Source organism: Nyctereutes procyonoides, unplaced genomic scaffold (assembly GCF_905146905.1).
Source record: "Nyctereutes procyonoides isolate TBG_1078 unplaced genomic scaffold, NYPRO_anot_genome, whole genome shotgun sequence".
Lineage (NCBI taxonomy): Eukaryota > Metazoa > Chordata > Mammalia > Carnivora > Canidae > Nyctereutes > Nyctereutes procyonoides.
In genome coordinates, this window is record NW_026575132.1 from 32,822,322 (window position 1) to 32,837,837 (window position 15,516).

The window sequence follows — 15,516 nt, forward strand, 5'->3', positions numbered from 1 at the left end:
GTCCTGTATGTCCTAGGAGAAGACAGATATTTGGACTACTGTTATGGAAGGATCTCCAACATATATTGTGTAAGTCAAAAAATCATGAAAACTATGACTCATAAGAGTGTATGTACTATGCAACAATATGTGAAAAACAGAGAAAGAACAAATGTATAAACATATATGTACATATGCATATGAATATGTACATAAAACACCCAGAAGCGGGATCCCTGGGTGGCGCAGCGGTTTGGCGCCTGCCTTTGGCCCAGGGCGCGATCCTGGAGATCCGGGATCGAATCCCACATCAGGCTCCCGGTGCATGGAGCCTGCTTCTCCCTCTGCCTGTGTCTCTGCCTCTCTCTCTCTCTGTGTGTGTGACTATCATAAATAAATAAAAAATAAAAAAATAAAAAAATAAAACACCCAGAAGCAAGAAGTAGCTACCTGTGGATCGGGAGGCCTGGGGTAGCACAGGGACAGCAGTGAAAGGGAGATCTTTTCACTATACAGCCTTCTTATCTATTAAATTTGTATTTAAATTTAAATTTTTATATGTTATATTACCTATTCAAAAATAGCACTTTTTTCAAAAATTACATTTAAAAAAATAAAGCACTTGGGATTAGATCAACAGAGGTACCAGATCCTAGGAAAGCAGAGGGTTATTAGAGACATAAAAAACAAGAATTAACTGGAAAAAAAGATCAACTGAAAGATTGGACTAAAGAGAGAATTCGGTATATGGAGAAAGATCCAAAAGTCCATTCCCTTAAGAAATGATGGGATCCCTGGGTGGCGCAGCGGTTTGGCGCCTGCCTTTGGCCCAGGGCACGATCCTGGAGACCCGGGATCGAATCCCACGTCGGGCTCCCGGTGCATGGAGCCTGCTTCTCCCTCTGCCTGTGTCTCTGCCTCTCTCTCTCTCTCTCTGTGACTATCATAAATAAATAAAAGTTAAAAAAAATTTAAAAAAAAGAAATGATGCTGGGACTACTAGATAGCCACATGCAAAAGAATGAGATTTGTTTTTTGTTTTTTTTTTAAAGATTTTATTTATTTACTCATGAGAGACACACAGAGAGAGAGAGGCAGAGACACAAGCAGAGGGGGAGAAGCAGGCTCCACGTAGGGATCCTGGGGCTCCAGGATCAAGCCCTGGGCTGAAGGCGGCGCTAAACCGCTGAGCCACCCGGGCTGCCCAAGAATGAGATTTGATCCTAACCTCATACCATGTACAAAAATTAACTCAAAATGGATGAAAGACCTGTATGTTAAAGCCAAAACTATAAACCTCTTAGAAGAAAACATAGGAGTAAATCTTCATGACCCTGGATATGGTAATGGTGTCTTAGGTACAACACCAAAAGCACAAGCAACTAAGGAAAAAAACATGGACTTCATCAAAATCAAAAACTTGTCTGTTGAAGGATACCATCAAGAAAGTGAAAAAACAACCTACAGAATGGGAAAACTTTTTTTTAAATCATAAATCTGTTAAAGGATTTGTATATTGAATACATAAAAGAATTCTTACAATTCAGTAATAAAAAGACAACCCAATTTTTAAATGGGGAGAGAATCTGAGTTAACAGTTCTTCAAAGAAGATATACAAATGGCTGACAGCACATGAAAAAATGCTCAAATCATTAGTAATCAAGGAAATGCAAATCAAAACCACCATGTGATATCATTCACACCCATTAGGATGGCTATTATCAAAAAGTCAAGGGGTGCCTGAGTGGCTCAATTCTGCCTTCCGCTCAGGTCATGGTCCCAGAGTCCTGGGATGGAGCCCATTGAATGGGCTTCCTGCTCAGCGGAGAGTCTGCTTCTCCCTCTGCCCCTCCCCTGCTCATGCTCTCTCCTGCTCGCTCGCGCTCTCTCTCTCAAATAAATAATTACAAATCTTTAAAAAAAATTTTTAAAGGAAACAAGTGTTTGTGAGGATACAGAGAAATCAGAATTCTCATATATGTGGTGGGAATATAAAGTGGTGTAACCACTTTGGAAAAAAATCTGACAGTTCCTAAAAAAGTAAAACAGACTTACCCAGCAATTCTACTCCTAGTCAATGTCCAAGAGAAATGAAAACACAAAAAGTTGTACCTGAATGATCATAGCATATTTATGCATAACAGCCAAAAAGTTAGAAATAACCCAAATGTCCAACTGAAACAGATAAACAAAATGTGGCTTATCCATACAATAGAGTATTGTTTGGCCATGAAAAGGAATAAAGTGCTGATACATGATACAAAATGGATGAACTTTGAAAACATTATGCTAAGTTGATTATAAAATTATTAATATTATATATATTATTACAAAATTACTTAATTATATTATTCCTCTCAAATGAAATGTCCATGTAGGCAAATAAAGAAATAGAAAGTAGATTAGTGGTTCATAGGGCTGCAGGTTGGAGGATTAAGGGTGTGATAGAGTATGGGGTTTCTTTTTGACATAATGCAAATATTCTGTAATTGTGGTAGTGGCTATACAAGTCTGTGAAAATACTGAAAACCATTGAATGGTACAGCTGAAATGGGTGAATTGTATGACATGTGAATTATATAGCTATGAAACTGTTAACAACAACAAAAAAATTCAATTGCCTCTTACCTCCAAACTATTTGTACAATTTTAAAAAGAACAAGACACTGTGTATATCTACCTATAGGGGCTGGTGTTGCAAAGATGTGCATATCATATGGCCTCATGTGAACAATTGTGCCCTGTGTGTATAATGTGTAGACACACACTTGCACAAGTAAAAATAAGTCAGGACCCTTGACCAGGTTTACCTAAGAAAGGCAAATAAGTAGGAGGGAAAGTTTCCTTTTTACTTTATATACTTCTATGTTGCTTGAATTTTTTACAACGAGCACTGGCTATTTTGTTAGTAAACAATAAAAATAAGAAAAGGCAACAAGTGAGCTCCTTTACAGACATCTATCAATTATTCAGTCCTTGCTATGTGCCATTCACTGCTCTGATCCCCTGGTCTGCTGATCCTCAAAGGACCCTTACAAAGCCCTACGCAGTAAGCACCCACTCTTACTGGGTGGGAAGACTGAGTCCCAGCAGAGTGAGGGACTCTGCCAGGCTCCCTTACGCAGGCAAGAGGTGGTCGTGTGGGGAGCAGAGAGCTCACCCACAGGACCCCAAGGCTGAGCATTCCACCTCCACCCTCTTTACTGGAATGGAATTCAGGCTATTTTTATAATTTCCCCAAAACAGACCTCCTGGGAGTCTACTTCAACAACAGTGCATGACAACAATAACCCAGTTAAAGTGCACACATGAAATCAACCAGGTTGGAGCAACAAATTTCAAAGTTCACCAAAATTAAGTAACAGCCTAAATAACACCAAAGGATGCTCAGAGCAGCTGGTGATCAGACTTCAAAGCTTGACTAATTCTTGTCTTTAAAATGTTCCAGTCATTTAAATATTCATTAGGAATTCAGCATCGCTGGGGAAGTGAAGTAAATGAGTTAAAAGAGCTAAATACTTAAGTCACAGTGGAAAAATATCCAAACTACTTGTTGATTGATGTCCTTTCTGAAACAAGCAGTGGAGTGGCACTAAAGCCAGGCAGCCCACTGGCATTGAAGTAGAGTGTACTTTCTTGGAAAGTGTCCTTGGAGAGACCTCTATTTTACCTCAGTTTGAAAAAAATGTCTCCAAAGTGTCTCAGTGGTTTTCTGTAGAAATTTAAAAAACAAAACAAAAACCACTCGCCTTGGTGAAAAGTGTTTAGTATGAATGGTTGCTGAATTTCTTGGCATCTCCCTTCATACATCAGTTGACCTACTGGAGAAAACTGTCTCTCCACGTTCTTGGTAGCTGGAAAAATCTCTAAAACTGTGGAGCAGAGAAAAATTGGCTCTCTCCTTTGTAGTGAAGAGTGGTTTTTTACTTTCATTGCCTCCCTTCCACCTTCCTCCAGCTAAAAGCCCTGTTGTTTTAGGAACCCACCTCTCCCCCACTCTTAGTCTATGTGGTCCCACTGAGATGCCACTCTTTGCCCTGTGGCAGCTGAAACTCATGCCCAGCTAATCAGAGCCCACCCCACCCCCCACCCCAGGCCACAGTGATTGGCTTTTCACAGGCCAGTGTGAGTTTGGTTTCCTATCACTTGGAACCAAAATGGTTTGCACTAGATCAGCCACCAAACACAATAGGGGTGTTCAGAAAAATTAAATAGCCACTGCTTTAGCAGTTAAGAGCAACTGAGGGGCCTGGGCCACCTCTCACGCAGGAACTGGAGCAGCTCCCTACACCTCCCAGCAGCTTCCAGCACACAGCACACAGTGTGGGACTTAACCTTCCTGCCTTTGCCTTTCACTTTATCTTTCTCTTAGGGTATCCTCAAATAACCCCACTCACCCAGAGGTAACCATGCACAGAGTAGAATTTAAAGAAGCTTTCCTGGGAAAGAGGGGACAGCTTCTATCTCATACCCCACAGCAATGACTTCATCACATGTCTGTACTACCCAAGGCTCTTCTCTGTTTCCCCTGGCCAGGCACATCCTCCTCCTCCTCCTTCCCATTCTCCCAGGGGCTCTGCAACCTCCCCCTTGCAGAAGCAAACACTTTCCTATTTTCTCAGGCACTAAACTCCTCCTTTTTCCTAATTTCAGGCAAAAATGGACCTTAGGTCATGAGGCTTCGCTGTGGTACCTGTTTTGAGTGAGGAAACCATATCATGCTCATCACATATATTAATGAGCTCTCAGAAACCTGTGAGCTAATGAGCCTTGCTCTCCAGATTTTTTTTTAAACACTGTTTCACAGAGTGAAGCAACTTGCTCCTGGCACAAGGCTGGCAGGGGGCAGAGTCAGGATTCAAATTTACTCTGCCTTTGCAATCCAGATTAAGCTAAGTAACTGGTGTGGACAAGCCATGTGCTGATGATGGAAAAGGGAGAGAGGCAGCAGAGGTGGCCAAGAACACTTGGATTCTCTTCACTAGGTGTGAAGGTGCCCAGATATGTTAGTTTTGGACAAAGGTACAGAAGTATATGTTGTGGAGCTTTTCCTGTGAAAATTTATTGTAACGTTGATTTGTTTGGGAAAATTGCACATTTCCCAATTTGTTGTTCAGTTTGTCACAGTGATTGCTGCTATTTTCCAGACAGCTTGACTTGCTCAAAGCATGAGTTATGCCCGCCCTAGCACGCAGGCTCACAGCATGGATGGTACCCTTATTGTGTAAAGCACACATTTCAACAGGCTGTAAGGTCTCAGCAAAAAGTGTCCCCCAACCCCCATGTAGGCAGCCATCTCCAGACCATGGACTTCCCCCAACTTCAGAGACGGACTTATTTCCAAATCTCCTTTCGACTGGAACATCCTCTGCACAACCCAGGGAGCCCCATCTAAGAGTGTCAGAACTGGTCTTCAAGGAAAGCAGTTGGGGGTAACCCCCTGGTTATAGATCCCCCACTGTCCCAGCTCTAATTGGGCTCTAAGTGGCTGCTATGTAAATTCAATCTCCCCTGCAAAAATACAAAGCCTCTCATTCCTTTCCCTGAACAAGAAAACCCTGGGCACACATGTTTGAGAAAATGTTTTGATGGTTACTCCAATAGAAGTATGTACATCATGTCACAGACTGGGGGCACTTAGGAAAAAGAAAAGATGGCTTTTTCTTTGTCAGCAACACCATAGGCATAGTTCAGGGTGGAAATTCAGAGCCTGGGTGTGAATGCTAGCCCTCTCTTAGAATCTGTATGGATAAAAAAAATTACTCACCCCCTCACAATCCTCAGTTTTTTCATCAATAACACAGGCATGGTAATGGCACCTTCCTGATGGGACTATTTTAAGGATAAAAATGTAAGACTATAAGGAGCAGAGCCTGGATCCCAACACACTGCTAAGCCATCAATAAACGTAAGAGATTATTATTCCTTATTATTATCCTGAGTGTCCATTTTTGTTCCAAGGATATATATTCTTTTTCTCATCGGGAAAAGGATGAAGTTTGGTTTTTAAGATCCTCTGCAACAAAGCAGCAGCATTTATTCTCTTTGGCCTTCTTTTTGGGCCCAGTGATTCTGAAAAGGAAGTGACTGCAGGGTATTTTCATTTTGCACTTCAGCTAGAAATAAAGGCTGCGAACAGCATGGGAAACAGACAATTTGTAACACAGTTCAACTCTGGCCTCCAGTGTTTCCCTCTTATAACAAAACTTTCCTGGGGTATTCAAAATAAAAATAGCTGAAGTTATCATCTCTCACTCTCCACATATGGAGGAAACCTAGTGAGTCCCATTGACCTACATTGGCCAACTTGGTCAGACACTGAACAAGCACCATAGACCAAGTATTGTTAGGTGCTCTCCCTGTACTGTCTTAATTTTCAGTCAAGTGTATGAAGACATGCTTAAGTCCAGAGGCAATGTGACTCAGTGTCTCAGAATATTAGACCCTTCCAGTTGGATGCAAATCCCAGCTATGTGACCTTAGGAAACTTGGTCAGCTTCTCTGAGCCTCAACATCTTCATCAGTAGCATGAAAGTAGTACATGTCTCATGGGGTGTAGGGAGGATTTAGAGATGTTATTAGATGGAAAAGACAAACAACAATGACCTGCACTATCAAGTACTTGAAAGTACTTGATAAATATTAGCCATTATTGTTCTTCCCCTACTTAGTGGCAGAGTAAGTAGAATGGGCATCTGTACAACATCTATATTCCTGTCTTCTAGAAACCACACCCAATTTTATTTTGAGTTTCCTCCTCCATTCATTGCACATAGCCTTGGATAGGCCGTCAATCAAATTAATCCAAGAAAGATATGGATGGCCCAAGAAATGCCAGTCAGACATTCTTTTCCAGAATTCGACTCAAGGATAGTAACAAAATGAACATGATTAGAAATCTAGGAATTCATCTTAGTAACAACATGGACCAGGGGCTCTATTCGTTTCTCCTGCCCAAATCTACATATCTATTCTGGTCATATCCTGCTACCCCATGTGCTATCTCTCAGGTTTCCTATGTGCAAATTCCAGAGGTAATTTCTGTGGCTTGCAATGAAAGAACTCTAAAACATCCTTCAAGATTCTATATTAGCACAGCCCTCTGCTCCAATACATAACAATGACAGATAAAACTTTAAAAAGAGAAGCACTCTAGGAAAAACTTTTGGGGCCAGAAACAAGGCAGGAATGCAACAGTGTAGATGATACAGAAGGTAGAGCCTGCTGAGCACTGGAGCCCAAAGTAGGCAAGGTACCTGGGAGCGTGGCTTTTTTTTTTTTTTTTTTTTTTTTTTTTTTTTTTTTTTTTTTTTTTTTTTTTTTTTTTTTTTTTTTTTACCAGTAAGGGAACTAAAAATTTTTCATGTGAAATGGAGAACTGGCTCTAATCCCTCTGCTTAAAGTCAGGTGTTGGGATGTAGATCCCCTAGTGGGGAAATAAGGCTGAAAAAAACTCTGACCTACTTCATGGAACACTGATTTATTTGAGGTTCTGGATCTCAAGAGAAGCTGGACAAAGAACATAGAATTAATCAAGGTTGCTGCTGGCTTTTGTCTGGGTCTAGGATTCATCTAGCATTACCAAAGAATAGAATCTGTAGAAAACTGATATCGTTCAAACACAAAGAAAAAAAAAACTAGAGTAGTTTTATTAATTTTACACGAGGTAGAATTCAGAAGAAGGAATAGAGCAAGAATAAAGAAAGATATGATGATTCAAGACTCAGTTCATAAGAAAGAAATCCAGGAGTGCCTGGGTGGCTCAGTTAGTTAAGCATATGACTCTTGATCTCAGCTCAGGTCTTGATCTCAGGGTCATAAGTCCAAGTACCATTTTGGGTTATATGCTGGGTATGGAGCCTACATAAGAGAAAAAAAAGAAAAGAGAGAAAAGAAGAAAAGAGGGGAGGGGAGGGAAGGGAAAGGAAAAGAGATCCAAATATGTATGCATCTAGTAACAGAATTCTAAAACATAGAGGAAAAACAGAGCTAAAAGGAAAAATAAACTAAACCACAATTGTATTTGGACATTTTGACACCCATGCATTAACTGATAGACAAAAAAAGAAAAAAAAAAAAAACAGTAAGGGTATAAAACTCTTAAAAAAAAAAAAAAAAAAACCTCAACACTAGCAACCAACCTGCCCTAATTGGTATTTCTGAAAGAGTCTACTCAACAATAGAATAAACATTCTTTTTGAGTTTATGTGGAACATCACCAAAATATACTGCATTCTGGACATAAAACAAGTCTCAACAAATCTGAAAAGGATTGAAATAATACAGATATGTTCTCTGACCAAAACAGAAGTAATCTAAAAATCGGGATCAAAAAATTATGAAAAAAATCCAAACATTTGAAAATTAAATCATATATTCCTAATTAGCCAATGGGTCAAATTAAAAATCACAAGGAAATTAGAAAATATTTTGCACTAAATCAAAATAAAAATACAGTAATTAAAAATTTATGGGGGGAATCCCTGTGTGGTTCAGCGGTTTAGCACCCTCCCGGGATCAAGTCCCACGTCAGGCTCCCTGCGTGATGGGCTCCTTGCAGGGAGCCTGCTTCTCCTTCTGCCTGTGTCTCTGCCTCTCTCTGTCTCTCATGAATAAATAAATAAATTTTTTTTAATTAAAAAAATTGTGGGATACAAATAAAGTATTGCTTAGAGAGAAATGTATACCATTAGCTATTTATATCAGAAAAACAATAAAGGTCTAAAATCAGTGATCTAAACATGTACCTGAAAGAAATAAAAAAAAAAAAAGAGCAAATCAATCTTTTTTTTGCAGTTTTCCATTTGTTTTTTTAATAATAAATTTATTTTTTATTGGTGTTCAATTTACCAACATACAGAATAACACCCAGTGCTCATCCCGTCAAGTGCCCCCCTCAGTGCCCGTCACCCATTCACCCCCACCCCCGCCCTCCTCCCCTTCCACCACCCCTAGTTCGTTTCCCAGAGTTAGGAGTCTTCCATGTTCTGTCTCCCTTTCTGATATTTCCCACACATTTCTTCTCCCTTCCCTTCTATTCCCTTTCACTATAGAAAATAAAACTGAAAGCAGAAACATCAATGACATAGAAAATGGAAAAAAATAAAATCAGTAAGAAGTACCTGGGTGGCTCAGTCAGTTGAGCAAAAACAGACTCTTCGTTTTGGCTCAGGTCATGATCTTGGGGTTGTGGGACTGAGCCTTATGTAGGCTCCGGGCTTGGCAGGGATTCTGCTTGGCATTCTCTCTCTCTTCCTCTTCCTCTGACCCTCCCCCCACTCATGCTCATTCACTTTCTCTCACACTCTCAAATAAATAAATATTTTTAAAAATAAAATCAATAAAACCAAAGTACATTCTTTGAAAAGTGTTTTTTTAATTGAACAACTCTACACAGATTTGCCAGAAGAAAAAAAATTGCCAAAATCAGGAATGAAAGAGCCTGCAGACAAAAAAAAAAGAATATTAAAAGAATACTGTGAACAATTTCTTCCAACTTGTTAAATTGTAGCAAAATACATAAAAATTCACTATCTTAATCATTTGTAAGTCTACACTTCAGTCATATTTGGATACATTTATAATATTGTACAACCGGGGATCCCTGGGTGGCGCAGCGGTTTGGCGCCTGCCTTTGGCCCAGGGCGCGATCCTGGAGACCCGGGATCGAATCCCACATCGGGCTCCCGGTGCATGGAGCCTGCTTCTCCCTCTGCCTATGTCTCTGCCTCTCTCTCTCTCTCTGTGACTATCATAAATAAATAAAAAAAAAATTAAAAAAAATATTGTACAACCATCAAAATCATCCATCTACAGAACTCTTTTTTTTTAAGATTTTTTTTTTTAAGTGATCTCCACACCCAGCATGGGGCTCAAACTCACAACCCTGAGATCGAGTTACGCTCTCCAACTGAGCCAGCCCAGAGTCTCTCTTTTTCATCATAAAACTGAAACTCTATATGCATTAAATTATAACTCCCCATTTCCCATTCCTGCAGCCTCTAGCAAACACCGTTTTACTTCTGTCTCTATGATTTGGGCTACTCTAAGAACCTCATATAAGTGAAATCATACAGCATTTGCCTTTTGTGACTTGCTTATTTCATTTAGCATAATGTCTTCATGGTTCATCCATGTTTAGTGTATGTCAGAATTTCCTCCCTTTTTAAGGTCAAATATTCCATTGTGCGTGTACACACACACACACACACACACACACACACACATTTTTATTTTTTTAATTCCAGTTAACATACAGTGTTACATTAGTTTCAGGTGTATAATGCAGTGATTTGACAATTCCGTACATCACCTGATGTTCATCACAAGTGCACTCCCTGGGACGACTGGGTGGCTTAGTGGTTGGGTGTCTGCCTTTGGCCCAGAGCGTGATCCCAGGATCCAGGATTGAGTCCCACATCGGGCTTCTTGCAGGGAGCCTGCTTCTCCCTCAGCCTGTGTCTCTGTTTCTCTCCCTCACTGTCTTTCACGAATAAATAGATACATCTTTTTTAAAAAAGTGCACTTTTTATTTATCCACCCACCAATTGACATCTGGGCTCCTGTCACATTTTTAGATTTTGTGAACAATGCTCTTATGAACATGGGTGTACAAATATCTCTGAGACCCTGATTTCATTGAGTATATAACCAGAAACTGAATTACTGAATCATATGGCAATTCTATTTTAAATTTTTTGGACAGGAACCTGGGTGGCTCAGTTAGTTAAGCATCTGCTTTCAATTCAGGTCATGATCCCAAGGTCCTGGGATGGAGCCCCACATCAGTCTTCCTCTTCCTCTCCCTCCCCCTGCTCTCTCTCAAATAAATAAATCTGTATTTTTTAATAACTAATTTAACAATGTATTCTTTAAATTTTATTTAAATTCAATTTGCTATATATAGTATAACACCCAATGCTCATCTCATCATGTATCCTCCTTAATTCCCATCACCCAGTCACTGCATCCCCCACCCTCCTCCCTTTTAGCAACCCTCTGTTTGTTTCCCAGAGTTAGGAGTCTCTTATAGTCTTCCTCTCTAATTTTTCCCCACTCAGTTTCTCTCTTCCCTTATAGTCCCTTTCACTATTTCTTATATTCCACATACGAGGAAGCCATATGATAACTGACTTTCTCCAATTGACTTATTTCACTCAGCATAATGCCCTATAGTTCCATCCAGGTCAATGTAAAGAGTAGGTATTCATTCTTTCTGATGGCTAATATTATATTGTGTATATATATCACATCTTCTTTATCCAATCTTTAAATCTTTTGAGGAACTGTCATACTATTTTTTTAAGATTTCATTTATCTATTCATGAGAGACAGTGGAGAGAGAGGGGGGGGGGCAGAGACACAGGCAGAGGGAGAAGCAGGCTCCATGCAGGGAGCCCAACGTGGGACTCGATCCTGGGTCTCCAGGATCAGGCCCTGAGCTGAAGGCAGCACTAAACCGCTGAGCCACCCGGGCTACCCTGTCACACTATTTTCACATTGGCTATACCATTTTACATTCCTACCAAAAATGCACACGTGTTCTAATTTCTGCACACCCCTGCCAACACTTATTTTGTTTTTTCTTTTTACATATTTATTTAAAGGGATGGGCAGAGGGAGAGGGAGAGTCTTGAGCAGATTCCACACTTAGCACAAAGCCCAACATGGGGCTTGACTTCATGATCCTGAGATCACAACCTGAGCTGAAGCCAAGAATTGAATGCTTAACTGACTGTACCACATAGGTGCCCCTTTCTGTTCTTAATAATAGCCATTCTGATGAGTGTGAGGTAGTATCTCTTGTAGTTTTGCTTTGCATTTTGATCAACAATTTTATGCTAATAAATTCAACAACTTGGTGAAATGGACAAATTCCTTGAAACACACAGCATTGCTTTGCTAGTACTGCCATAACAAAGTACTAAGACTGGAGGTCTTAAACAATATGTTTATTTTCTCATAATTCTGGAGGCTAGAAGTCCAAGATCAAGGTGTCAACAGGGTTGGTTTTTTCTGAGGCCTGTCTCCTTGGCCTGTAGATGGTCAACTTCTCCCTGTGTCTTCAAATGGTCTTCCTCTGTACCAGTCTCTGTCCTAATCTCTATTTTTTAAGGCTTATTTGTTTATTTGAGAGAGAGAGAGAGAGAGAGAGAGAGAGAGAGAGAGAACAAGCAGGAGGGACAGAGGAGAGGGAGAAAGAATCCCAAACTCCTCACTGAGCTTGAGCCTGATGTGGGGCTTGATCTCAGAACCCCAAGATCACAGTCTGAGCTGAAATCAAGAGTCAGATGCTCAACCAACTGTGCCACCTAGGCACCCCCTATTCTCTTCTTATAAGGACACCAGTCATATTTGATTAGGGCCCACTCTAATGTCTCATTTTAACTTAATTACCTCATCAAAGGCCAGATCTCTAAATACAGTCATATTCTCAAGTTCTGAGGGTTATAACTTCAACATTTTAATTTGGGGAGAACACAATTCAGCCCATAACAAACTACCCAAAACTCACTCAAGAGAAAACAGATAATGTGAGTAGCCCTAAATTTATTAAAGAAATTGAATTCATGGGGTACCTGGGTGGCTCAGTTGGTTAAATATATATGATCTCAATAAATGAGGGAAGAATTGCTAATATCCTATATCCATCCCTTATAAAAACTGTCAGCAAACCAAAATAGAAGCAATTTTGCTAACCTGATAAAAAGCATCCAAGAAAATACTTTGGTTAATATCATGCTTAATGATGAAAGACTAAATGCTTTCTAAAAAAAGGAATAAGGCAACTTCTTACAACTTTCATTCAACATATTACAGGAGGCCCTAGCCAGTGCAAGAAGGCAAGAAAAATAAGTAAAATGTGCCAAGATTGCAAAGGAAAATATAAGATTCTATTTGCAGATGATATGATTGTCTTTGTAGAAATCCAAGGAGATCTATTTTTAAAAAGCCATTAGAACTAATAAGCATGATAACATCATATAAAAATAAATTGCATTCCAATATAAACAATGAAAAAGTATAAATTAAAACATTTTAATACCATTTATGATGGCTAAAAAATAGCATTTATAATGGCTAAAAAATTAATTCATATGTGATATACCTGTACTGAAAACCTCAAAACACTGCTGAGTAAAAACTAAAGATACAAATAAATGGGATGTAGATATAGAACATATTCATAAATATAGAACACATTCATGGATTGGAAGGTTTTTTTCCTGAAATTGATATATACATTCAACAAAATCCCATTCAAAGTCCCAGCAGATTTCTAGTATATTTTATAACAAGTCTTAAAATTAGGTAGTGTTCTAATTTTAGTGTTTTTCCTTTAGTGTCCTTCCTTTTCAATGTTTCCTTGACTAAGTGTTTACATATAAATTTTAGAATCAACTTGTCAATTTCTACAGTTGAATTATAAAACAGCTTAATATAATTTAGATGGGGATTTTACAGACTATAGATCAATTTGGGGAGGACTGATTCTTAACAACATTAAAATTTCTAATCTATGAACATGGTATAACTCAACTTATTACATCTTCTTTATCAATAATATGTTATACATTCAGTAAGTCTTATCTTTCCATATTCTTGATGCTATGTAATTGACTATATACATGCCAAAAGTGCAAAGTTGAACCAATGAATAAAGGATAGTCTTTTAAACAGATGATACAGGATCAATTTGGTATCATATAGAAAATACTAAAGTTTGACCCTTACACCTCATACAACCTGCAAAGTAAGTAAAAATTATATTTATATACTTAAATTTAAAACTACGAACTGTTTAGGAGAAAATCCTTTTGACATCCGGTTAAGAAACAATTTTTTACTTAGTATATAAAAAATGCAAACCATTAAAAATGATAAATTGTACAACATGAAATAAAAATCTTTCACTATTAGAGAAAATTTAAATATCAGCCATAGACTGATGATATTTGTAAAACATATATCTGATAAAGGACTCATATCCAAATCATATAAGGAGTTCTCACAACGTGAAAACTGGGAGCAAACAATTCATTTTTTAGTGAAATTTTTATATTTGTTATAATTGTACAATTGCATGTAGTTGTAAGAACTATATCCCATGTAGTCTTTATCCAGTTTCCATGATAACATTTTGCAAAACTATAGTATAATGTCATAACACAACTGACATTGTACTGTCAAAGAACATTTCCATCACAAGACTCCCTCATGCTTTCTCCTGAGATTCCTATTACATGCATGTCAGAACTGTGGAATCGTATTCCATATCTCCTTAAAGCGTCTTTCAAATCTTTGTTCATAGTTCTACTTTTTTTGGAGAACTTATTGACCTTATCTCCAAATGCATTGTTTTGCATTTCAAAATAGTTATTTTTTAAATAGTCTGTTATTATTTCATAGTAGCAATAGCCCGCTTGCCCTCTGAAATTATTACACTTCATATAAAGCTTTTGTTTGTTCTATGAGCTCCATTTTACTCCCCAGCATTATTAGTTCTTACTTTTATTTATAGAGTTTGGACCCCTCATCTCATGAGGCTGATTTTCCTCAGTTCAGTGATCTTGGCAGTTGATCTCATCAGCCTGTGTGTGGCCTTTCCACACTGAGAGTGAGGAAGGGGCAATGTGTGCTACAGGCAGGACACCCCAACCATGTCCTGAGCATGACGACTCCTGCTCAGCCCAACTGGGCTGGTCACAGCCCAACTGCAAGGAGAGCCAAAACCACTAGATCTCCATGGAGCCAGAAACACATGATATGGGAAGAGCTTATTTCCCAAAGGAAGCAGTGTGATCTTATGGAAGAGGCCAAGTCCACTTGGTATGTGACCCTAGGCAAATCAACTTCACGTGAACCTCAATTTCTTCACCTATAAAATGGGCATATTTCCAGCATGCAAAGTCAAGGTGAAGGTTTAGCAGTATTAAGTAACATATGCAAAATGCCCAGCAGAGGGCCCAGGACACAACAGACATGTGATAAAGGCAGGTGTAATTATTTATACTTTATGTCACTTAGACTGCTGCTGTGTTGTGGTTCAAAGCATATCCCAATAAGCTGTTTTTGAACCTGATGGAACTTAATACACTGTTATCCAATTTCAGGATGATGGTTCCTTGAGGTTCCCCCACCCCAACCCTGTGGTCTGTATTTCTAGGTCTGCTCTATGGGAGATCCATCTCTCCCAGTTCTCAGGTAGGACTCTTCTTCCTTTGAATCCCATCTCCTCCAGGAAGCCCTCCTTGACTCCCACAACCCTCTGCACTTATCTCCAACATAATTCTCTTACCCAGCATCTAGCATAGAGAAAGTACTCTAAGAAAGATAAATGAACAAATGCTTTGCAGAAAGCAAAATATCCCTCCTGTGCTGCAGCTTCCCCAGCATCTTTGCGGGGAAGCAAAACCAACAAAAGGCTAAAGAGTGGACATGCCAACAGATTTTGAAAATACTGCCTAAGGCTCAAAAGAAAATCTGTCCAATGGAGGCAGATATTTTACCCTCTACATGTTTAGTTTTTTTCTTCT